Source organism: Dendrobates tinctorius, unplaced genomic scaffold (genome assembly GCF_039654945.1).
Source record: "Dendrobates tinctorius isolate UK_male_01 unplaced genomic scaffold, ASM3965494v1 ptg000022l, whole genome shotgun sequence".
NCBI lineage: Eukaryota > Metazoa > Chordata > Amphibia > Anura > Dendrobatidae > Dendrobates > Dendrobates tinctorius.
Genome location: NW_027361690.1, coordinates 53684149 through 53708265, shown reverse-complemented (window position 1 = coordinate 53708265; position 24117 = coordinate 53684149).

The window sequence follows — 24117 nt, the reverse complement described above, 5'->3', positions numbered from 1 at the left end:
CTAGCTATTGTGCGTTTTGAAGCCTTAAGCCCCTTCCTGGGTCCCTGAAAGAACATGAACAATGAACTATCTTTCCTAGAGGCCTCAGTAACAGACAGGTACTTAATTCGACATCTCCTAATATCTAGATTACGAAGTTTCTCTTTCTTCAGATTTTTTGGATTAGAGCAAAATGAAAGAACCACCATCTCCTGTAACCTATGAAACCAGGACGCTAGCTTAGGTAGGTAAGATGGATCGGGCTTCAAAATTAGTCTGTAGTCTAGTATCTGAATAAATGGTGGACTTCTGGAAATGGCCTAAATGTCACTGACTCTCTTATGAGCAAGAACCTTAACAGACGCTGATTCTATGGAATCAAACGGTGACTCCGTCATAGCCGTTAAGACTAGATTTATATTCCATGGCACTGATTTTTCTGTCAAAATGGGCCTGGATCTACATGAAGCTCTAATAAATCAAGATACCCAATAATTCCCTGCTAAATCACAGTTATACAGGACCACTGGAGCTGACACCGGGACTGTGAAGGTACTGGTGGATAAGCTTAGTTTGAGACCTTTTCACAGGAACTCAAGAATATGACCCACTGGCGCAACCTACTCTATCTTTAATCCCAAAAAGTTAGAAAATTTCTCCACGTTCTAGCATAAATTCTTTTCGTAGCTGCCTTCCTACTTTGAAGTAGAGTGGAAATAAGATTAGTAGAAAAACCTCTTTCTTTTAACAGCGCCCTCTCAAATTCCATGCCATTAAATGAAGGTTGGTTACTTGTGGATGGTGCATGGGCCCTTGTGAGAAGAGATTCGGAATTTCCGGGAGATGGACATTATGTGGTGTCCATCTGTGGTGGACATTATTCTCAACTATGAGATTGTGGTCTTCTGGGCGAAAAGGGAGCAATCAAAACAATCCTTGCCCTGTCTTCCTTACTACAAACGGGATTAGGATACAGGTGGAAATGCGTAAGTCAGGTCAAAATTCCAGGGAATCATGTAGGTCTCTACCCCCTGCGAACCTTCTCTGGAATTCAGGGAACAGAATCTTTTCACCTTCCTGTCCAGTTTAATGGCAAAGAGAACTATGTCTGGATGGCCCCACATGTGTGCTATTTGATTGAAGATAGACTGATTTAGCTCCACTCTCCTTGCCTTAGTTGATGACGGCTTAGCAAATCCACCCTGATGTTCTCTTTTACTCTTATGTAAAGAGCAGGCAAAGAGAGGACATGGCCCTCCGGGAGTTGGAATAAATCATCTGTCCCCTCCATCAAGGGCCTGAATCAGGTTCCCCCTGGTGGTTTATGTATACCACTGACACCTGATTGTCGGAGAGGATTCTGACATAATAACCCTGTAGGGATACAAATAGTCTCCTCACTGCCATCTCTACTAAAAGTTACTCCAAGTTTAATGAAGGTGCTTCCTGGTTCCCGGTCCAGAAGCTCTGGACTATTATATCCTCCAAATGAGCTCTCAACCCTTTGTTTTGATACCACCCATATAACCTCATTTACTCAGGGAAACCCCCCTGGACAGATTAGATACATTCAAAGGCCAATGAAAGGACTGCATTGTCCTCAGGAATAACGTCATCCTCCCTTCCAAGTGCCGTTTAAAGGGAGATCTCATTTTCTAACATTTCCCATTGCAAGATCCTAGAATGGAACTGAGCTCACAAGACTGCCGGTATGCAAGAGGTCAGAAAACCTGGAAGGGGACTTTCAGGGCTTTTTACACTCAACTCTGAATCTTTTCTATTTTATTGCTTGGGAGATGACGCTCCTGCACCTCTGAATCCAACAGAAGCCCTAAAAATTCTTGCATTTTTCGGGGCTCTATTCTTGACTGTTTAAGATTCAACAGCCAGCCTAAGTTCTTTATGGTTGACATCACTTCCTCTAGCTGACTTGTGCAATGTTGGGCTGAATTGCCCACCACCAGTCGTCTATAGACTGACAATCAACACATTCTTCTCTTGGAGATGGGCCATCACCTCTGCAATCACCTAGGGGAAGACACAAGAGCAATTGCCAGGCCAATGAAAGGGCTCTGAACTGTTAAGGGCCTGTCACACTAAGCGATACCGCTAGTAATATCGCTGTAACGTCACTGGTTTTTGTGATGTAGCAGCGATATTGCTAGCGATATCGCTATGTCTGATACTTACCTCCGACCGGCTCCCCCGCTGATTATCGCTGATCGTGCGAGAACGTCCTGGACCATTTCTCCTGTGGCGCTGACGAGCGACGTGTGGATGCGGGCGGGAGGACGTCAAGATCGCCTCATCAGACAGGTAAGTAACAACCCCCGACCGCTGCTATGCCGCTGGTGAAATCTGCCTGTGTGGCAGCTCACTAGCGACCACTTAGCGATGCACCAGCGATCCTGACCGCGTCACATCGCTGGTCGGGATCGCTGGTGCATCGCTAAATGTGACAGTACTTTTAGTGCTTAACTATGCCCTTAATGGCTACTTCTACCCTGAGGTATTTTTGGTTTTCTATGTGTATGGGCACAAGGTATTAAGCATTTTTCAGATCTAAGAGTGTCATGAAACTATCTGGAAAGATCATCTTTATTTTTAATCTTATTGATTCCATTTTGAATGTTTGAATTTTCAGGAATTTATTGAGACCATTTAGATTTATTATAGTCCTAAAAGAACTGTGCACTTTTTTAATTAGAAAAAGAGAGGAGTAAAACCCCTTTCCTATCTCTGTCTCGAATACTTCTAGTAGGACAGCCTTCTGAACCAGATCTGAGATTTCGACCTCTAGGGCCTGTTGATCTCCTGATGAAGACCAAGGAGGAGTCACCAAAAACCTCCCTTGTGGGATTGACTGGAACTAACCCGGATCTTATTAGGCCAAGAATCCAGCTGCTACCCTTTTATTCTTTCCCAAGGCAGAAAAGGAGGGGAGCCTCCTGCCCCACCTGGGATGGGAATCATTTTCCTGTTTTTTTTTGTATCCTGGAAGAAGGTTCCAAATATGATGCCTCTACCTTTTCTTCTATGGTTCTGCCATCTAGCCTGCTCTCTGGAGGGCTTCCTTTTGATAAACCGTGTTACTTGTAAGCTGGGATGGATAGATTAGAAAATCCTTTTTTAAAGTCGCCAGCCTTCTCCAAAAGCTCATCCAAAGCTGGGTCAAACAAGTATTCTCTTTTCACAAGGAATGGCATACAGCCTTGCTCTGGGTTGAATATCCCTTGGCCAGCATTTTATCCACAAAGCCCTACGGACCGCATTAGAAAGGGCAGATGTTCCTGTTGCCAATAGTAAAGTATCAGCTGAAGCATCCAATAAAAATGCAGCTGCCTGTCACATAAATGGGATAGTGGCCAAAATATTGTCTCTTGACACCTTGTCCTTTAATTGGGCATCTAGGCAATCCAACCTGCTTAGAGTCACAATTGTGATGCTCTTTGAAATGTCTGGGGATAGTCCTCAGGGTGGAGTCATCCATGTGGCCCTGTGCCACCTGAATCCCCAACACATGCTCTCTAACCCGTACCTAGGCTGGACTGGACTAATATGCTGGAAGTTTTCTATACTATTATGTACATTTGTTAACATGACATATGTATTTTCATATTTTCATATATTTGTATCTATTTATGTATTTAGAGGGCTTACTGATGTGCACATTCTCCATCTTTTCAATTAGTGGGGTTTATCACTATTATATGATGGGTTGGCATGTATGTATAATTGAGTACACTGTTACATTTTTGCCCTTAAGAGCGGTTAATTATTAGTTTTACTTATATTGCCATCCCATCCTGATATATTGATGTATGCTATAGTAACACTTTGGTATGTGACATATGTCGTATGAAATTTATATCTTTATATACTCATGGTACTGTTGTTTGTGCTATAAGTGTATTTTGTTTTGTGACATATGTCACCAAATATGGGTTCCATGTGTAATGGACTTATATCTTTATATACTTATGGTGACTATTCCCTGTTATTTGTATATTATGGCCTTTTGTATTATTTATGATTACTCTTGTATGTGGTGTTTCACACTAGATACTCAAATGTGCGCTTTATATTCCCTCCATATGCTCTTTGCATGCATTTTTTCAATTCTTTATTCTGCATACTGCGCTTTTATAGAGGTGATGCTTTTCCTTATACTGTATGTGCCTTCTCATATTCATCTGCACGTACAGACTATATACTTTTATGTACATTTTTCATCTCCAACATTGCTTTTTATATTATTTTTGCCAATCCTGCATGCTACATATCGTGTTTATACTGATTTGATGTTTTCCCTTACATATGCCCTCTTTCAAAATGGCCGTGATAAATGTATTTGCATCTGCGCATGCGCGGGTCGACGCACCTCTCGCTCCACCCCGTCTGCCTATGGTCTGGCGTCTGACGTCACGGGCCCTGTGTATTGTCAGCGCGAGCCTAGGCAATCAGGGAGCCCGGAGGGTCTGGTTTTCGTCCTCCTGCCTGATTGGCAATAGCTTTTTTGGACCCCTATATAATGCGCGCACATCGCCCATTTGACACACCTTCTGAGGAAGGAAGATTTGCTTCCGAAACGTACGTCGGGGCTTTTAGAGCACGGGGTCTCCAGTGTCTTTGTTTCTGGTATGTGAGCTAGTTACTTTATTTTGGATTACCTTGTGTCCTGTGCAGTTGAGTGGTCGGGGATTATACCCTTAATCCTTTATTGACTGGCCGACTCTCCACTGTGTATTTCTTACTTGTCTGCTAGGACTCTTGTAACTTACATATTTTTCAGACATTATTTCTCTCAATACCAGAGGTGATGTTACATATTAATCTGATTATGCTTATGTCACGGACACTGTGCACTTTCCGTGTCTGTTATTTTATATGCCACTCTTGGTGTGCACTATGCCTTTTAACCTGTGTCCTCAATAAAGATTTATGATTTTTCTACCTATCTCTGGACATTTATGCACTGGTTTTCTTTCTTTGCTTTTCCGGATAGACGAGGAAGCCATTTTCTTTTCCATTTCTTCTGTACTAGGACCTGGATCATTTCATTTAATGGAAATGTCCTACGTTTCTTCTGACTTAAGCCTTCAAACATAATGTCCTGTACTGACTTCTCTGGTTTGAAATCCACTATCCCCATGGTGGCCCTGACCGCCTTTATTAGTGTTGCTGTTTGAGAAATAGGCTGACGAGGCGGAATCGGAGGAGTTGTCATAGCTATCTGAATTACTAGAAACGTCTGACCCAGGGGATAACAGCAAAGCCCTTTTATAATTTCCCTCTTATAAAGGTTTTCTTGAGAGAAGGATTTTAGGATTTCTTTAACGTCTGCCCTGATAATGGACCTTAAATCAGTGGCAAAGTTAGGAATCTCTTCTGCTACATTCTGTTCTATACATGACTGGCAAAGTTTTTTTTGGTAGGAACCAGGCAATAATATTCTACTAAGAGCACACTCCTTGTGCTTAGACTTTGCCACACACCTCTTTCCCTGGTGATAAATGACAAGAAAAAGCTATATCACCAAGTGAACTTACTAAGATTACTAACCACTTTAACGTAATCAAATAGTACTGGATTAAGAGAAAAATATTCAGGATTGAGAGTCCTCAGTAGTTGATACTAGAGTTGAGCGACTTTTGGTTTTTTAGGGTCGCGTTTCGTTTCATGAAACCCGACTTTTCCAAAAGTCGGGTCGAGCAAGATCGTCCGATTATAGGGAAAAGTCGGGGTCGTCCCGAAACACGAAACCCAATGTAAGTCAATGGGGAATAAAAGTCGGCAGTGAGAGGAGGACAGGAAACACACCTACAGTGCCCATTTGAATGCCAAAAGCATCAATTCTTCTTACTTAAGCTTGTCAACCTTAATTAACTTCATAATACAAGTTACGCACTGAAAAATGGGGGTTATTTGGCTAAAGTTGTGGGGGGGGAGGGCTGGCTGCAGGTTTTCATGTGCCCTGGGCGAAAGAGCGCCCCTTTAACACATACCACAACTCATCATGCTCCGATACGGCAGAGAAATAGCGGTATAGTACAATGAAAAATACCTCACTTTTTACATCTCATGACGAGGCCCATCTATTTCTCCATACAGAATCATTGGTCCCATATAATGTTTGAAACAGTATATGATGAGCTCCACATAATGCTACAGTATATGTTGGTCCCCATGGATGAAGCTCCACTGTCTTATGGGCCCAAATAATGCTCCAAACATAATGGGCCCCATTTCTAATGCTCTAGTGTATAATGGGCCCTGTAAATGCTGCTCCAGTGTCTGATGTCCACCTTTGGAATGTTCCAGTGTATGGTGGGCCCCATCTATCATTCTCCAGAGTATAGTGCTCCCCAAAAATTGCTGTCCCAACACTGAAAACAATCAAATGTCTCCTCGCTAGGGAATCCCTGTACTTGTCTGGACTCCTCGTCGTCCCCATCTTCCATCTCACTGCACAGTATTTCAACTTTGCAAGTGCTGTGATCCTGGGCAAGCAGGGGGGGCCCACTCGTTGGCGATGGCACTGGCACAGGGCCCCTGATAGTACGGTGGTGTGTCTGATGGCGGGTGGGCCGAACCTGCACTTTCATCTGCAGCTTCCTCTTTGTCACCGTGTAAGATGGAACTGTAAATGGGAAGGGTAACCTGAGTTTCATCAGGGTCAGATTCAGGTCGTGTAGCGTGCGAGGGGAATGTAGTGGTCTGGGTCAATGTACCAGCAGATTCATCGAGCAGTGGCTGGGCATCAGTGCACTTGTGTCGCCCCCAGGAGTACGGTCGCCACAGTGGCATTACCTTCTTCCTAGGGAGTGTGATGTCATGCTTGGGAGCAACGAACGATCTCTCTAGCAGGTTAACTGATTGGGCGGCGTTATTCCCACGAGTCATGACCCTCCAAACAGCGTTCATGAAGGCAAAGTGTTTGTTTTACGTGGGCAGTATGGTTGCAAAGCTGAACCTTAAAGGAATGTCCAGAAGGGCACCACCAGGAGTGGAGCCTACGGTTAAATTCGACTCCACCTGGGAAACCTCAACCATGCCAGCTACAGAACAGATGCACACATTGCAAGCTTAATTCCGTTAACGAACGAGACTCCGTCATGCCCCGCAGTCCGAGTCCGGCTTACTAGAGGGACACGTGAGGCTCTGGCACATGAGATTGGCCAATAACTGGTGTGTCATGCCCTTACATGTCCGTGGCTGCATGTGCGCTACACTGAAAAGGCCAGCGTTTGTCGCTTACAGGTGCAGATAACCCGCTGAACAACGTTAGTGATGGGGATCACTGATTACAATTATTACCCGTGAACAATGATTTCCCAGTAAGTGCAGGTCAACCGCAGTTCCGGAATTAGGCCTAACCGTCATTCCTGAAAAAATGAAAAACTTACGTGTGCAAACCACAGGTGCTGTAGCTTGCTTAACAGCTCGCCAGCCGTTCTCACGCCCAGTATGGATTACACGTGATTGCACAAAGGTGAGAAAGGGTACCGTTTCCCCAGATAACATGTATGGATAGCGTACACATTCAAAATATATGTCTATACATCAGGAGGCAGGCTCAGACGGTGTTAGGCCCAGTATGGATTGCACGTGATTGCACAAAGGTTAGAAAGGGTACCGTTTCCCCGGATAACATGTATGGATAGCGTACACATTCAAAATATATGTCTCAGGAGGCAGGCTCAGACGGTGTTAGGCCCAGTATGGATTGCACGTGATTGCACAAAGGTTAGAAAGGGTACCGTTTCCCCGGATAACATGTATGGATAGCGTACACATTCAAAATATATGTCTATACATCAGGAGGCAGGCTCAGACGGTGTTAGGCCCAGTATGGATTGCACATGATTGCACAAAGGTTAGAAAGGGTACCGTTTCCCCGGATAACATGTATGGATAGCGTACACATTCAAAATATATGTCTATACATCAGGAGGCAGGCTCAGACGGTGTTAGGCCCAGTATGGATTGCACGTGATTGCACAAAGGTTAGAAAGGGTACCGTATCCCCAGATAACATGTATGGATAGCGTACACATTCAAAATATATGTCTCAGGAGGCAGGCTCAGACGGTGTTAGGCCCAGTATGGATTGCACGTGATTGCACAAAGGTTAGAAAGGGTACCGTATCCCCAGATAACATGTATGGATAGCGTACACATTCAAAATATATGTCTCAGGAGGCAGGCTCAGACGGTGTTAGGCCCAGTATGGATTGCACGTGATTGCACAAAGGTTAGAAAGGGTACCGTTTCCCCGGATAACATGTGTGGATAGCGTACACATTCAAAATATATGTCTATACATCAGGAGGCAGGCTCAGACGGTGTTAGGCCCAGTATGGATTGCACGTGATTGCACAAAGGTTAGAAAGGGTACAGTTTCCCCGGATAACATGTATGGATAGCGTACACATTCAAAATATATGTCTATACATCAGGAGGCAGGCTCAGACGGTGTTAGGCCCAGTATGGATTGCACGTGATTGCACAAAGGTTAGAAAGGGTACCATATCCCCAGATAACATGTATGGATAGCGTACACATTCAAAATATATGTCTCAGGAGGCAGGCTCAGAGGGTGTTAGGCCCAGTATGGATTGCACGTGATTGCACAAAGGTTAGAAAGGGTACCGTATCCCCAGATAACATGTATGGATAGCGTACACATTCAAAATATATGTCTATACATCAGGAGGCAGGCTCAGACGGTGTTAGGCCCAGTATGGATTGCACGTGATTGCACAAAGGTAAGAAAGGGTACCGTCTCCCCGGATAACATGTATGGATAGCGTACACATTCAAAATATATGTCTATACATCAGGAGGCAGGCTCAGACGGTGTTAGGCCCAGTATGGATTGCACGTGATTGCACAAAGGTTAGAAAGGGTACCGTTTCCCCGGATAACATGTATGGATAGCGTACACATTCAAAATATATGTCTATACATCAGGAGGCAGGCTCAGACGGTGTTAGGCCCAGTATGGATTGCACGTGATTGCACAAAGGTTAGAAAGGGTACCGTCTCCCCGGATAACATGTATGGATAGCGTACACATTCAAAATATATGTCTCAGGAGGCAGGCTCAGATGGTGTTAGGCCCAGTATGGATTGCACGTGATTGCACAAAGGTTAGAAAGGGTACCGTATCCCCAGATAACATGTATGGATAGCGTACACATTCAAAATATATGTCTCAGGAGGCAGGCTCAGACGGTGTTAGGCCAGTATGGATTGCACGTGATTGCACAAAGGTTAGAAAGGGTACTGTTTCCCCGGATAACATGTATGGATAGCGTACACATTCAAAATATATGTCTCAGGAGGCAGGCTCAGACGGTGTTAGGCCCAGTATGGATTGCACGTGATTGCACAAAGGTTAGAAAGGGTACCGTTTCCCCGGATAACATGTATGGATAGCGTACACATTCAAAATATATGTCTCAGGAGGCAGGCTCAGACGGTGTTAGGCCCAGTATGGATTGCACGTGATTGCACAAAGGTTAGAAAGGGTACCGTTTCCCCGGATAACATGTATGGATAGCGTACACATTCAAAATATATGTCTATACATCAGGAGGCAGGCTCAGACGGTGTTAGGCCCAGTATGGATTGCACATGATTGCACAAAGGTTAGAAAGGGTACCGTTTCCCCGGATAACATGTATGGATAGCGTACACATTCAAAATATATGTCTATACATCAGGAGGCAGGCTCAGACGGTGTTAGGCCCAGTATGGATTGCACGTGATTGCACAAAGGTTAGAAAGGGTACCGTATCCCCAGATAACATGTATGGATAGCGTACACATTCAAAATATATGTCTCAGGAGGCAGGCTCAGACGGTGTTAGGCCCAGTATGGATTGCACGTGATTGCACAAAGGTTAGAAAGGGTACCGTATCCCCAGATAACATGTATGGATAGCGTACACATTCAAAATATATGTCTCAGGAGGCAGGCTCAGACGGTGTTAGGCCCAGTATGGATTGCACGTGATTGCACAAAGGTTAGAAAGGGTACCGTTTCCCCGGATAACATGTATGGATAGCGTACACATTCAAAATATATGTCTATACATCAGGAGGCAGGCTCAGACGGTGTTAGGCCCAGTATGGATTGCACGTGATTGCACAAAGGTTAGAAAGGGTACAGTTTCCCCGGATAACATGTATGGATAGCGTACACATTCAAAATATATGTCTATACATCAGGAGGCAGGCTCAGACGGTGTTAGGCCCAGTATGGATTGCACGTGATTGCACAAAGGTTAGAAAGGGTACCATATCCCCAGATAACATGTATGGATAGCGTACACATTCAAAATATATGTCTCAGGAGGCAGGCTCAGACGGTGTTAGGCCCAGTATGGATTGCACGTGATTGCACAAAGGTTAGAAAGGGTACCGTATCCCCAGATAACATGTATGGATAGCGTACACATTCAAAATATATGTCTATACATCAGGAGGCAGGCTCAGACGGTGTTAGGCCCAGTATGGATTGCACGTGATTGCACAAAGGTAAGAAAGGGTACCGTCTCCCCGGATAACATGTATGGATAGCGTACACATTCAAAATATATGTCTATACATCAGGAGGCAGGCTCAGACGGTGTTAGGCCCAGTATGGATTGCACGTGATTGCACAAAGGTTAGAAAGGGTACCGTTTCCCCGGATAACATGTATGGATAGCGTACACATTCAAAATATATGTCTATACATCAGGAGGCAGGCTCAGACGGTGTTAGGCCCAGTATGGATTGCACGTGATTGCACAAAGGTTAGAAAGGGTACCGTCTCCCCGGATAACATGTATGGATAGCGTACACATTCAAAATATATGTCTCAGGAGGCAGGCTCAGACGGTGTTAGGCCCAGTATGGATTGCACGTGATTGCACAAAGGTTAGAAAGGGTACCGTATCCCCAGATAACATGTATGGATAGCGTACACATTCAAAATATATGTCTCAGGAGGCAGGCTCAGACGGTGTTAGGCCAGTATGGATTGCACGTGATTGCACAAAGGTTAGAAAGGGTACTGTTTCCCCGGATAACATGTATGGATAGCGTACACATTCAAAATATATGTCTCAGGAGGCAGGCTCAGACGGTGTTAGGCCCAGTATGGATTGCACGTGATTGCACAAAGGTTAGAAAGGGTACCGTTTCCCCGGATAACATGTATGGATAGCGTACACATTCAAAATATATGTCTATACATCAGGAGGCAGGCTCAGACAGTGTTAGGCCCAGTATGGATTGCACGTGATTGCACAAAGGTTAGAAAGGGTACCGTTTCCCCGGATAACATGTATGGATAGCGTACACATTCAAAATATATGTCTCAGGAGGCAGGCTCAGACGGTGTTAGGCCCAGTATGGATTGCACGTGATTGCACAAAGGTTAGAAAGGGTACCGTATCCCCGGATAACATGTATGGATAGCGTACACATTCAAAATATATGTCTATACATCAGGAGGCAGGCTCAGACAGTGTTAGGCCCAGTATGGATTGCACGTGATTGCACAAAGGTTAGAAAGGGTACCGTTTCCCCGGATAACATGTATGGATAGTGTACACATTCAAAATATATGTCTATACATCAGGAGGCAGGCTCAGACGGTGTCAGGCACAGTATGGATTTGATGGCCCAGATTACACAGCGGAGGAGCAGGGAGAGGTAAAGATTGCAAATGCTGGGGCCCTGCCCAAGCAAGGGGGGCCCACTCGTGGGCGTCGGTACTGGCACTGGGCCCCTCATAGTACAGCGGTGTGTCTGACGGCAGGTGTGCACCACCACCGTCAGAGACACTTGATTGCACTATGAGGGACCCTGTGCCAGTGCCCGCGCCCAAGAGTCGGCCTACCCACCTGTCCAGGGCAACGGCACTCGCACGGTGTCGTGCGCTAGGTGGTGACCCCGGCCATGGGGGGGGAGGCAGCACAGTTAGGGAGTTTTAGAAAGTGGCATATGTTGATGTTGGACATTCAGCTGATGCAAAAGGCGAAATAGGTGAAGTCCCAGGAAGAGGTGGACCAAAGCAAGCCATTTTTCTGTCACCCTATGTGTCATCAGGGGAAGGTGGGACAAAATCCTTGGAAACCCATGCATGGTTCATTTTAATGAAGGTTAGATCATCCACATTTTGGGTTGACCGACGGGTCCTTTTTTCTGTCAGGATTGATCCAGCTGCACTGAAGACTCTTTCCGATAGCACACTTGCAGCTGGGCAAGCGAGCTCCTGTAAGGCATATTGGGCCAATTCAGGCCAGGTGTCCAGTTTAGCGGCCCAATAGTCAAAGGGGAATGACCTGTGTGGGAGAACATCGATATGGGAGGAAAAGTAGTTTGTAACCATAGTTGACAACTGCTGTCTTCTGTCACTTTCCATCGATGCAGTATTACCAGTTGTGTGAGCGGTATTTGAAAAATCAGTCCACAACATTGTCATGAAACCCCTGTCTCCAACGCCACTTCTGCTGTGTGCACCACGAACACCTCTGCCAAGCTGCCCCCGGCCCGTACGGCTCGTGTGTGAACCATCACCGCTGCTGTGTGCTGGGAATGCCTCAAGCAACCGATTTACCAGAGTTGCTTGTTTATTAGCCAATATTAGGTCAAGGTTCTCCTGTGGCATGATGTTTTGTAATTTGCCTTTATAGCGTGGATCCAGGATGCTGGCCAACCAGTAGTCGTCATCGTTCATCATTTTGGCAATGCGGGGGTCCCTTTTTAGGATCTGCAAGGCATAATCTGACATGTGGGCCAATGTTCCCGGTGTCAATGATGCACTGCGAGTGCTGGGTGGAGGAGCACTTTCTGGCAAATCCACATCCCTCCAGTCACGCACAAACCCTGTACCAGACCTTGCCACGCCAACATTTTCACTTGCCCCACGAGATGCATCCTCCTCCCCTAAGTAATCATCCCCATCATCATCCTCCTCCTCCTCTTCTTCCTCCACCTCGTCCAGGAGAGGTCCCTGAGCAGACAATGGCTGAATGTCATCAAGGATTCCCTCCTCCTCTTCCTCCTCATCAACATTGGCTGCAGACGCCTGCTCCTTAAGGTGCGTCAAAGTTTGCATGAGCAGACGCATAAGTGGGATGCTCATGCTTAGGATGGTGTCGTCTGCGCTTACCAGCCGTGTGCATTCCTCAAAACACTGAAGGACTTTACAGAGGTCTTTCAGCTTCGACCACTGCACACCTGTCAACTCCATGTCTGCTCTCAAAGTGCCTGGCCGTGTATCCTCCCACAAATGCATTATGGCCTGCCTCTGCTCGCACAGCCGCTCCACCATGTGCAGGGTGGAGTTCCACCTTGTTGCAATGTCGATAATGAGGCGGTGGTTGGGAAGGTGGAGCAATCGCTGGAGCTTCTGCATACGAACGGAGTGTACAGGCGACCGGCGGATGTGCGCGCACAGTCTTCGCACCTTCTGGAGCAGGGCTGTTAACTCCGGATAATTTTTGAGGAAGCACTGCACCACCAGGTTCAAGGTGTGAGCCAAGCAAGGTATGTGGCTGAGTTTTGAAAGGGCTATGGCTGCCACAAAATTACGGCTGTTATCACTAACTACCTTGCCTGCCTCAAGATGTACACTGCCCAGCCATGACTCAGTTTGTCGCTTCAAGTACTCGGCCAGCACCTCGGCGGTGTGTCTGTCGCCGAAACACATCATCTGCAACACAGCCTGCTGACGCTTTCCACTAGCTGCTCGATAGGGGGACACCTCGTGTGCAACAGTGGCAGCTGCAGATGGAGTGCTCGTACGACTGCGCTCTGTGGACGAGCTTTCGCTTCTGGAGGAGGAGGAGGGTCGAACGCCTACAGCCAACTGTTTCCTATACCGTGGGCTAGGCAGCACTGTCCCACCACCGCTGTCCCCTGTGGACCCTGCATCCACCACATTAACCCAGTGCGCAGTGATGGACACGTAACGGCCCTGGCCATGCCGACTGGACCATGCATCAGTTGTGAGGTGCACCTTTCCGCTCACTGACTGCTTGAGTGCATGGACAATGCGGTCTTTCACATGATGGTGGAGTGCTGGGATGGCTTTGCGAGAGAAGAAGTGGCGACTGGGTAGGTCATAGCGTGGTACTGCATAGGCCATGAGTTCGCGGAAAGCTGTGCTTTCCACCAACCGAAAGGGCATCATCTCAAACGAGATTAGTTTGGCAATGTGGGCGTTCAAACCCAGTGTACGCGGATGAGAGACTGAGTACTTTCTTGACCTACTCATAGTGTCTGGGAGGGTGAGCTGGACTTGAGAGCTGCATATGGTGGAAGTAGCGGTGGACAGGGCGGACTGAGAGAGGGTTGATGATGGTGATGGAGTTGGTGTTCTTTCTGATGGCCTAGAATCAGTCTTTCGTTGATATAACAGTGGGATTCCCTGACTGCTGTGGCCTTGCAACGACACCTCAACATTTGCTGCTGTGCTAACCGGTGGGCTTACAGTGGGGGAAACAATGTAGCGTTGCTGACTACCTTCGTTGTGATCAGTTGCACATGTGGCACTTGAGGTTTGGTGTTGTGTCCACGCTTGCAAGTGCATGCTGGTTAAATGTCTAAGCATGCAACTGGTATTCAAATTTTTCAGATTTTTCCCTCGGCTAAAGGTCTTTGCGCACTTCTTACAGATAACCTTGGCCTGATCATGAGGATTTTGTTCAAAAAAGTGCCACACTGCACTCTTCCTACTTTGGCAGACATTTTGCGGCCTAGCACGCTGTGATCTTTTGACCCTCTGGACAAGCTGTCCAGCAACTCTTTTGATGTTTGGAACCTGTGTTTGGAGTGCTCCGGGCCTGCCAGATAACAGCTGTTGCGATGTCGATGTCTGCTGTGGATGCTCCTCATCTGAGCTATTGGAAGCAGCACCCTCTTCCCCCAATGGATGCCAATCTGGGTCAACAACTGGGTCATCAATCACCTCCTCTTCTATGTCATGTGCACCTTCCTCTGTGTCACCGTGTATGGTGGTATAGTGTGCGGGAAGGGGCACCTGAGTCTCATCAGGGTCAGAATCTGGCTCTGTACACTGCGAGGACAATGTAGTGCTCTGAGTGAATGTACCAGCAGAATCATCCATCAGCGGCTGTGCATCAGTGCACTCCATGTCAGATTCATCTTGGCCTGGGTAATTCACCATTTCACTTGATAATCCAGGCATGGTATGTGAAAACAGCTTCATGGAGTAATCAGTAGTATGGCCTGCGTCATCCTTCAATCTTGGTTGGGGTGAAGGACACAAGGAAAGGTGTGGTTCATGAACATGAGCCTCCAATGACGACTTTTACTTTTTACAACTGAAGAAGAGGAGGCGATAGAGCTGGAGGCTGAGTCAGCAATGTAAGACAAAACTTTTTCCTGATGCTCTGGCTTTAAAAGCAGTTTGCCAACTCCTAGAAAACTAAGCGTTCGAGGCCTTATGTAGCCAGACGATGACGCAGGCTCAACACCTCCTGCATTCGGTCCTATTTTGCTCTTGCCACTACCATCAGATCCACCACCAACACCATCATTACCAGCTGCCAACCCCCGCCCAATTCCACGGCCTCTTCCACCAGCCTTCCTCATTTTTGGTAGAAATGTAGACAAAATCCAACAAACTATATAGGAATGTAAAACAAGGTACAAGGTGTCTATAGGACAGGGGAGATTTTGAATTTATGCAGACACTTGTGGACACTGGACACTTTTGGATTGTGTGAGGCCCACTGATATCTGAGCGCTATGTCACAGGCTCGATGGCACAGCTGTGACCAAAGTGACTAGAGGATAAGGGAGATTTTGAATCTCTGCACACACTTTTGGACACTGGACACTTTTGGATTGTGTGAGGCCCAATGAATATCTGAGCGCTATGTGACAGGCTCGATGGCACAGCTGTGACCAAAGTGACTAGAGGATAAGGGAGATTTTGAATCTCTGCACACACTTTTGGACACTGGACACTTTTGGATTGTGTGAGGCCCAATGAATATCTGAGCGCTATGTGACAGGCTCGATGGCACAGCTGTGACCAAAGTGACTAGAGGATAAGGGAGATTTTGAAACTCTGCACACACTTTTGGACACTGGACACTTTTGGATTGTGTGAGGCCCAATGAATATCTGAGCGCTATGTGACAGGCTCGATGGCACAGCTGCTGTGACCAAAGTGACTAGAGGATTAGGGAGATTTTGAATCTCTGCACACACTTTTGGACACTGGACACTTTTGGATTGTGTGAGGCCCACTGATATCTGAGCGCTATGTGACAGGCTCGATGGCACAGCTGTGACCAAAGTGACTAGAGGATAAGGGAGATTTTGAATCTCTGCACACACTTTTGGACACTGGACACTTTTGGATTGTGTGAGGCCCAATGAATATCTGAGCGCTATGTGACAGGCTCGATGGCACAGCTGTGACCAAAGTGACTAGAGGATAAGGGAGATTTTGAATCTCTGCACACACTTTTGGACACTGGACACTTTTGGATTGTGTGAGGCCCAATGAATATCTGAGCGCTATGTGACAGGCTCGATGGCACAGCTGCTGTGACCAAAGTGACTAGAGGATAAGGGAGATTTTGAATCTCTGCACACACTTTTGGACACTGGACACTTTTGGATTGTGTGAGGCCCACTGATATCTGTGCGCTATGTCACAGGCTCGATGGCACAGCTGTGACCAAAGTGACTAGAGGATAAGGGAGATTTTGAATCTCTGCACACACTTTTGGACACTGGACACTTTTGGATTGTGTGAGGCCCACTGATATCTGAGCGCTATGTGACAGGCTCGATGGCACAGCTGTGACCAAAGTGACTAGAGGATAAGGGAGATTTTGAATCTCTGCACACACTTTTGGACACTGGACACTTTTGGATTGTGTGAGGCCCACTGATATCTGAGCGCTATGTGACAGGCTCGATGGCACAGCTGTGACCAAAGTGACTAGAGGATAAGGGAGATTTTGAATCTCTGCACACACTTTTGGACACTGGACACTTTTGGATTGTGTGAGGCCCACTGATATCTGAGCGCTATGTGACAGGCTCGATGGCACAGCTGTGACCAAAGTGACTAGAGGATAAGGGAGATTTTGAATCTCTGCACACACTTTTGGACACTGGACACTTTTGGATTGTGTGAGGCCCAATGAATATCTGAGCGCTATGTGACAGGCTCATTGGCACAGCTGTGACCAAAGTGACTAGAGGATAAGGGAGATTTTGAATCTCTGCACACACTTTTGGACACTGGACACTTTTGGATTGTGTGAGGCCCAATGAATATCTGAGCGCTATGTGACAGGCTCGATGGCACAGCTGTGACCAAAGTGACTAGAGGATAAGGGAGATTTTGAATCTCTGCACACACTTTTGGACACTGGACACTTTTGGATTGTGTGAGGCCCATTGATATCTGAGCGCTATGTGACAGGCTTGATGGCACAGCTGTGACCAAAGTGACTAGAGGATAAGGGAGATTTTGAATCTCTGCACACACTTTTAGACACTGCACACTTTTGGATTGTGTGAGGCCCAATGAATATCTGAGCACTATGTGACAGGCTCGATGGCACAGCTGTGACCAAAGTGACTAGAGGATAAGGGAGATTTTGAATCTCTGCACACACTTTTAGACACTGGACACTTTTGGATTGTGTGAGGCCCAATGAATATCTGAGCGCTATGTGACAGGCTCGATGGCACAGCTGTGACCAAAGTGACTAGAGGATAAGGGAGATTTTGAATCTCTGCACACACTTTTGGACACTGGACACTTTTGGATTGTGTGAGGCCCAATGAATATCTGAGCGCTATGTGACAGGCTCGATGGCACAGCTGTGACCAAAGTGACTAGAGGATAAGGGAGATTTTGAATCTCTGCACACACTTTTGGACACTGGACACTTTTGGATTGTGTGAGGCCCACTGATATCTGAGCGCTATGTGACAGGCTCGATGGCACAGCAGTGACCAAAGTGACTAGAGGATAAGGGAAATTTTGAATCTCTGCACACACTTTTGGACACTGGACACTTTTGGATTGTGTGAGGCCCAATGAATATCTGAGCGCTATGTGACAGGCTCGATGGCACAGCTGTGACCAAAGTGACTAGAGGATAAGGGAGATTTTGAATCTCTGCACACACTTTTGGACACTGGACACTTTTGGATTGTGTGAGGCCCAATGAATATCTGAGCGCTATGTGACAGGCTCGATGGCACAGCTGTGACCAAAGTGACTAGAGGATAAGGGAGATTTTGAATCTCTGCACACACTTTTGGACACTGGACACTTTTGGATTGTGTGAGGCCCAATGAATATCTGAGCGCTATGTGACAGGCTCGATGGCACAGCTGTGACCAAAGTGACTAGAGGATAAGGGAGATTTTGAATCTCTGCACACAATTTTAGACACTGGACACTTTTGGATTGTGTGAGGCCCAATGAATATCTGAGCGCTATGTGACAGGCTCGATGGTACAGCTGTGACCAAAGTGACTAGAGGATAAGGGAGATTTTGAATCTCTGCCCACACTTTTGGACACTGGACACTTTTAGATTGTGTGAGGCCCAATGAATATCTGAGCGCTATGTGACAGGCTCGATGGCACAGCTGTGACCAAAGTGACTAGAGGATAAGGGAGATTTTGAATCTCTGCACACACTTTTGGACACTGGACACTTTTGGATTGTGTGAGGCCCACTGATATCTGAGCGCTATGTGACAGGCTCGATGGCACAGCTGTGACCAAAGTGACTAGAGGATAAGGGAGATTTTGAATCTCTGCACACACTTTTGGACACTGGACACTTTTGGATTGTGTGAGGCCCAATGAATATCTGAGCGCTATGTGACAGGCTCGATGGCACAGCTGTGACCAAAGTGACTAGAGGATAAGGGAGATTTTGAATCTCTGCACACACTTTTGGACACTGGACACTTTTGGATTGTGTGAGGCCCAATGAATATCTGAGCGCTATGTGACAGGCTCGATGGCACAGCTGTGACAAAAGTGACTAGAGGATAAGGGAGATTGGATTGCTTTTAAAAAAGCAGTTTGCGGAGCAGTGGGTAAACAGCAATGCCAGCCTGTCAGGAAGCCTTAAAAGGCAGCCCAACAACCAACACCACTGATACACCACAATATAGCCTCCCCTTGCACTGCACACACAGTGACTGGTGTGTTGTGCAGGCCAAATTGCTAGCAGCAGAAGCAGTTTTTTTTTCTTCTCAGCAGGACAAAAAAAAAAAATTGGGATTGCTTTTAAAAAAGCAGTTTGCGGAGCAGTGGGTAAACAGCAATGCAGGAATGTCAGGAAGCCTTAGAAGGCAGCCCAACAACCAACACCACTGATACACCACTATATAGCCTCCCCTTGCACTGCACACACAGTGACTGGTGTGTTGTGCAGGCCAAATCGCTAGCAGCAGAAGCAGTTTTTTTGTCTTCTTCCCTGCCTAACGCTCTCCCTACAGAATCAGCAGCAACCTCTCCCTATACTGAGATCGGCAGAAGTAAGATGGCGGTCGGCGTGCATGCCCTTTTATACCCCCTGTGACGCCCACCAAAGCAAGCCAATCACTTGCATGCCCTTCTGAAAGATGGTGGTGACCCCTGCCTATGTCATCACGTTGCCCACAGTGTCCGTGGATCCTGATTGGCTGAAAAAGAGCGCAAAACAAACTTTTGAAACGCGACTTTGGCGCGTAAGTCGCTGACCTCGTGGCCGACCTCATCCTAGGGTCGGGTTTCGTTTCATGAAACCCGACTTTGCCAAAAGTCGGCGACTTTTGAAATTTTTCGACCCGTTTCGCTCAACTACTGAGGACTCTCAATCCTGAATATTTTTCTATCTACTGGCTAACACGGTACAAAGATATACATCTTTCCTGGATTAAGAGAGAAACATATCTCGGGAGGCAGAAGAATTGTCCACTTTACTGGAGCTCAGGAAGAAAGGATTCGTAGGTTGCACTCCATTCAGGTAAAATTCAAACAAGTTTAGTTTAGTCCATGATTAAAATAAAAAACGCGGGACTTGAAAGCAGCTAACACCTTAGTGCCTTCATGGACTCCCTTGGAAGATCAATGGAATCCATTACTTGACAAGGAATACAGAGACTGTCATAGGAAGACTGGCGCCATATGTGAGGGGAGTAATGTGTTGCTATCTTACGAGATGTGAAACCCATATGTTTCTGTGGTGCCCCTGAGGGTTCAGTCGCCACAGAGGTACTGCACCTCCTCCTGAGGTGTAGTATCCCACGCTCCAGGTATGATGGAACACCTGACCAGACTCCACCACTCTCATCCCACACAAACACAGTAGTGTAGCAGAGCAACCTTTGTGGCTCCCTGCTTGGAACACCAAGAGTGCTGGGAGATGGGTGGAGCTTAGATTGCACAAGAGAGCAGGAGAATATTAGGAAAGGGTCAGTGTGTGAGAGAAGATCCCCTGAGAGGGATGGAGGGAAGGAGGTGCTGCAGCAGACTTCAGTGACCTGGAGCTGCTGGCACGGGAAAGAGAAATAGCCTGATTCTTCAGAAGAAAGAAAGTTTAGTGCGGAACGTAAGGAGAAGAGAACTAAGGACTAGGGTCAGAGCAGAACCCTTCCTGAAGTTTGAAGAGCATGGCCGGGGTCCGGTCCCCAAGGCTGTTTGTGAAACTAATGTTCCAGCAGCAGACACCGTAGGAATAGGAAGCTGTAAATGCTCTATTCCCACAAAAGAATCAAAGACATGGTGGCAACCGATGTGTGAGCCGGGACATGATGGATGGAGTCCCCGAAGTAGGCTACAGTCACTTGTCATGCAAGTAGAGTTCCAAAGAACATCTGAGAGGAGGAACTTGGGTTTAACACACAACTACAAGTACTTCAGTATAAGCACTAGTGAGGAGACGTTCAGAACAGGCACACGAAAGGGAGAGCTGGAAAGGTTAATTCCATCTGCCTGGGAGTAGGCTGAGCCCCTGATCTGGAGACCGCAGCATTGAATTGGGCACCTCTCTGTGCCTAGAACACAAGTAAAAGAACTGGAACTGCATTCATCTGTCTCATTGCCTTCTTCCTGCGCCAACCCACTCAGCACTGCTACATCTCTGTGCCTAACACTGCACCATCTACAGTACTTCTCACTATCTCCTCATTTGCCAACCTCATCTACTCTGACCTGGGACTACAGCCCTACCTGTGGAGGGCTACAACATCATTGCTGCACCACACCATCTGTCCCAGAGAAGCAACCCTGCAGCGCTGGTCAAACTGACCAGAGACCACAGGTGGCGTCACGAATCATCTCAATGACTGAATCCCCATCACTCTACCCCATTTACATTGACCACCTGAGGCCACAGACCGGGTCATTGCCACTGTGACATCTCCCATTGAAATCAACGGGCCCGGCACCGAGTACTCCACGGCCTCTGGGAGCGAGTAATTTCTCTGCAGCATGATATTTGCTGATCGGTTAAACAGCAATTACCAGGGTTTGGGTTTTGTTGCCCAGCTACTGTGTTTCATTTTCTGTTGCGTGTTTTGGAGGAAGGAAGTCTCTAGGCTCAAGCTCCTGTAATAGCTGCAGTGTGTTGTGTCCCAGAAGACTGGAGCCATACTGGGGAGGACTTTTGTATGGACTTTTTATTTTAATTTGTTCCAGAAAGACTGTTTTGTGTTAATATTTTGGCTTTATGGTTTATGAAGCAATAAACCACCCAGAGGCTTTAATGCCAAGTGTTCCTGTGTCTACCTCAGGGAGCAGCTAAGTGCGCCGACCTACCACAAGTGGTGGAGAATGCCAGCAACGTTCCAGGAATACAGGTAGCAGCTGTGGACAAATCATATGTCCTGGGTGAAGGTGGGTACAGGGTTGGAACATCGGTTAAACAAAATGGAGGAGCTGATCAAGCACCGGATCCTAAGCCAGGAGCAGCAACACCAGCAGCATCGAGAGCAGCAGCATTGCCAGGAGCAGCAGTACTGGGAGCAGCAAGAGACAAATAAACTCCTGATGCAGCAGATCCCACAGCAGCATAGACAGATGGAATTCTTGGTGGGAGATATCTGTAAGGAGGAAGATCGGGCTACAGGTACCTGTGTGGAGCCGTGTCCAGAACTGTTGAGGCTGTGTCTCTTGTTTCTGGGGGGGGGGAGGCAAAAAAGACCAAATCGGTGTTCTGACCCGAAAGCTGGGGGTGTGTTTAGTGGGAGAACCTGGCCGGAAGCTGAGGGGGAAAGTGCGCAAAGCTACAGAGATTCCCTCGCCATCAGTGTGCGAGCAGCAGGGCAGGCAGTGTGCTCCGCACATGACCCACCAGCACTGTGATGGACTGCATCAGACAGATGAGGTAACCTAGAGAGAGACTTGGGGTGAACAGACGCAGCAGGGACCAGTGAGTTCTCCGGCCCTGGAGCATCCATACAGCGTAGGCCCATGCCCAAGCACCGCCACCTCTGACTGAGAGGAGAGACATGCAGTGTGTCCGTTGGTCACCAGGGAGCGTGGTATTGAACGTTCCGTGCTAGTGAGTACTGCGTGCATGTTGTATGAGAGAGATCAGGTACAGGACTGCCATCTGCGCCCTGATTCACCAGGGTATATCTGCCGGGCCGCGTCGGGCTGAGACAGTGCCGTGGCTCACACTCCTCCGGCCACATCAGTTTATGGACTAGGGCAGGGGTGGGGAACCTCAGGCCCCAGGGCCATTTACGGCCCTCGATGACCTTTTATCAGGCCCCCGAGCAGATTCTCAGGGACAGCATTCTTGGGCAGGGAGCTGTATTTTGTTTGCCACAAGCTCAATTACTTCTTGCTCTGTTGGCACACACACGCAGTGTTCACTACTGAACATTGAAGGGCATGCAATGAAAGATTAAGTCATGAAACCAGTGCCAGAGTCAAGATGTACTTTGTGGGTGAAGTTTGTACGGCCCCCGAAGGATGGTATAAATATCCAAATGGACCTTGGCAGAAAAAAGATTGCCCACCCCTGGACTAGAGGCACAGTGGAAGGTACCGGACATGGACCACTGCCGCCAGAAGACAGACAACCATTACCAGCAGGACCTTCTTGGACAAGCACCACGCCAGCTGTTGTCGGCGCTAATGACTTTCAAGGAGCATCTACAGTCTGAGAAACTTCTGACACGAAAAGTGTACAACAGAACTGATGTTACCTTGTTCATTATCTCTGCATATTATTTACACCTGAACTGTTTATTCCAGCGTTTAACCATTTATCTCCATTTCTTAACGAGATCTGAACCCGCGCATGCTCCGTTCCCGGACCGGCGGCCATCTTCCCGGCGTCCATGTTCCCAGAGGCCACCGCAACATGGCGGCGGCCAGCAGGGGATGTGCGGGAGGCCTCTGGGCTTGGAGGAAATGCCGGCGGAGCTGCCACCCCTGCACCGGAGCACAGCCCGCCGCCACCACCGCCCCCCCGCAGAGGCCCACCTGCCCCAGCACAACTGCCCCTGCCTCAGGACAGCTGCCCCAGCAAAGCTGCCCCAGCCTCAGGAGAGCTGCCCCAGCCTCAGGACAGCTGCCCCAGCCCCACACAGCTGCCCCAGCCTCAGGACAGCTGCCCCAGCCTCAGGACAGCTGCCCCAGCCCCACACAGCTGCCCCAGCCTCAGGACAGCTGCCTCAGCACAGCAGCCCCAGCCTCAGGACAGCTTCCCCAGCCCCACACAGCTGCCCCAGCCTCAGGACAGCTGCCCCAGCCTCAGGACAGCTGCCCCAGCCTCAGGACAGCTGCCCCTGCCCCAGCACAGCTGCCCCAGCACAGCTGCCCCAGCCTCAGGACAGCTTCCCCAGCACAGCTGCCCCTGCCCAGCACAACCAACCTGCCCCAGCACAGAGCCGCCACCGCACGAGCCTGGACCACTGAATGACCCCTGTGACTACTCCTCCACCTGTGCCGGATCCCTTCTCAGGTAAACTGAATTCGGACTGTAAGACGGACCCCCATTTGACATATTATTATTTTTTTCCCAATTTTCCTTCTGAAAATTGAGGTGCATCTTATGGTCCGCTGTGTATTATAGTCCGAAAAATACGGTAGTTAAAAAAACACCAACTGCAAAAACTACAA